Source organism: Saimiri boliviensis, chromosome 3, assembly GCF_048565385.1.
Source record: "Saimiri boliviensis isolate mSaiBol1 chromosome 3, mSaiBol1.pri, whole genome shotgun sequence".
Taxonomy (NCBI): Eukaryota; Metazoa; Chordata; class Mammalia; order Primates; family Cebidae; genus Saimiri; species Saimiri boliviensis.
In genome coordinates, this window is record NC_133451.1 from 45377941 (window position 1) to 45380871 (window position 2931).

Genomic DNA, 2931 nt, shown 5'->3' on the forward strand with positions numbered 1-2931 from the left:
CTACCTGGCTATATAGAGATAACCAGGGCACTGATTCCACCTATATCTGACTGACTATTAAAACTGTCCTACCAAATCTCACCTGGTTTTTACCTTTCATATGACCTTTAATAGCTATCTCGTTACTAATAATTTTTGGTCTTTGCTTGTTACCTCTTAGTAAAGTTCGTGTCTTCCAGATTACAACAATTCCATTTAAAGACAATGCTGTCACAAGGCTTCCAATTCATCCTGTCTTCTGACCCAGGAAGCAGGGATATACTGCCTTTGGCCTCCTTACATTGGATATCTGTAATTTCTACTCCTTCAGTGTTAGGAAGTATCTACACTCATAAGATCTGCAGGAAGCAGTTACAGAAGTTGGACTTCCCCACTCTTCTATAACCCCTTTAGCATTAAGGAGGAGTATATAATCTCTGAGGGGAGAAAATAAGATAGGAGACCAGCAGGATTTGTGTTCTAATCCTGACAAGATGAAACAAGAAACTGCCTGGAACCTGTAAACGGTGCCAAAGGCAGTCTCTAGTTGTCTTTGATGCTCATCAGCATATGACACCACTACCAGCATCATGACAGTTTACAAATACCATGGCAACACCCAGAAATAACCGCTCCTTTCTCTAGATATTTCTGAATTGCCCAACCCTTAATTTGCATGTAACTAAAAGTGAATATAAATGCAGATAACATATAGCCCATACCCTGCTGCTTTGAATGTACTGCCTATGGGTTGGTATTGCTCCACAAGGAGCAGCCACTCTGCTGTACATGGCCATCTCAATAAATCTGCTTATGCTGAACCAATATTGCCTCTCAGGGGTGAAGCCTACTTGATCATGGTGGATTAGCTTTTTGATATGCTACTGGATTTGGCATACTAAGATTTTGTTGATTTTTGGACTGATGTTCTTCAAGGATATTGGGCTAAAGTTTTTATTTTTATTGTTGTTGTGTCTCTGACAGATTTTGGCATCAGAATGACAATGGCCTCATATGAAGAGCTGAGGAGGAGCCCCTCCTCCTTAGTCTTTTGGAATAGTTTCTATAGTAATGGTACAAGTTCTTCTTTGCACATTTGGTAGAATTCAGCTGTGAATTCATCACGTCCTGGGCTTTTTTTTTTTTTAATTGTTAGGCTATTTATTACTTATTCAGCTTCAGAACTCATTATTGGTCTGTTCAGGAAATCAATTTCTTCCTGGTTCAGTCTGGGGAGGGTGTATGTATTTTATTATTTCTTTCAAAAAAAAACAAATCCTGGATTAATTGATCTTTTGAACGTTTTTTTTTTTGTGTGTGTGTCTCAGTTTCCTTCAGTTCAGCTCCAATATTTGTTACTTCTTGTCTTCTGCTAGTTTGGGGTCGATTTGTTCTTGCGTCTCTAGTTCTTTCAGTTGTAAAGTTATATTGTTAACCCGAGGTCTTTCTTTTTGATTTGGGCATTTAGCCCCATAAATTTTCCTCTCAACACTGACTTAGCTGTGTCCCGAGATTCTGGTATGTTGCATCTTTTTTCTCATTAGTTCCAAAAAGCTTCTTTTTTTTTTTTTTTTTTTTTTTTTAAATATGGAACGCTTCACGAATTTGCATGTCATCCTTGCGCAGGGGCCATGCTAATCTTCTCTGTATCGTTCCAATTTTAGCATATGCGCTGCCGAAGCGAGCACAAAAAAACTTCTTTATTTCTGCCTTAATTTCAGTATTTACCCCCAAATCACTCAGGGGCATGTTGTTTAATGTCCACATAATTGCATGGTTTTAAACAATCTTCTTAGTCCTGATTTCTTTTTTTTTTTTTTTTTTTTTTTTTTGAGACGGAGTTTCGCTCTTGTTACCCAGGCTGGAGTGCAATGGCGTGATCTCGGCTCACCGCAACCTCCGCCTCCTGGGTTTAGGCAATTCTCCTGCCTCAGCCTCCTGAGTAGCTGGGATTACAGGCACGCACAACCATGCCCAGTTAATTTTTTGTATTTTTGGTAGAGACAGGGTTTCACTTTGTTGACCAGGATGGTCTCGATCTCTTGACCTCATGATCCACCCGCTTTGGCCTCCCAAAGTGCTGGGATTACAGGCTTGAGCCACCGCGCCCGGCTTCTATTTTTAATTTTAATATGGTCCAACTGTGTTTGATATGATTTTGGTTATTTTGCATTCGCTGAAGATTGTTTTATGCCCAATTACATGGACGATTTTCAAGTTAAGTGCCATGTGGCAATGAGAAGAAAGTGCATTTTTTTGTTTTTTTTTTGGTGAAGAATTCTGTAAAGGTCTATCAGATCCATTTGGTCCAATGTTGAGTTCAGGCCCTGATTATCACTGTCAATTTTCTGCCTTGATGATCAGTCTAATACTGTCAGTAGAATGTTGAAGTCTCCCACAATTACTATGTGGAAGTCTATGTCTCTTTATAGGTCTCTAAAAACTTATGAATCTGGGTGCTTCTATGTTGGGTGCATACATATTTAGGATAGTTAGGTCTTCTTGTTGAATTGAATCTTTTACTATTACGTAAGGCCTTTCTTTGTCTTTTTTTTACTTTTGTTGGTTTGAAATTATTTTATCTGAAGTTAGGACTGCAACCCCTGATATTTTTCTGTTTTGTTTGCTTGGTAGATTTTCCTTCATCCCTTTATTTTGAGCCCATAAGTGTCATTACATGTGAGATTGGTCTCTTGATAACAGCATAGCACTGAATCTTTTTTTATCCAGCTTGCCACTCTGTATCTTTTAAGTGGTGCATTAGTCCATTTACATTCAAGGTTAATATTTTATGTGTAGGTTTGATCCTATCATTGTGTTGTTAGCTGGTTATTATGTTGGATTGTTTGAGTGGTTGCCTTAGAGTGACCCTGGTTTGTGTGTTTAAGTGTCTTTTTGTATTAGCTGGTATGAATTTTCCTTTCTATATTTAGTGACCCTTTCAAGTTCTCT

General features: G+C 38.4%; 1 non-coding gene across 1 annotated transcript; it reads right to left on the reverse strand.

Annotated features, from left to right (window-relative positions):
• Window positions 1-1560: 1560 nt before the first annotated feature.
• LOC120363714 (U6 spliceosomal RNA) lies at window positions 1561-1667 on the reverse strand. The gene has a single exon (XR_005579167.1). It is a non-coding gene; the product is annotated as a U6 spliceosomal RNA (small nuclear RNA).
• Between the last annotated feature and the right edge of the window lie 1264 nt (window positions 1668-2931).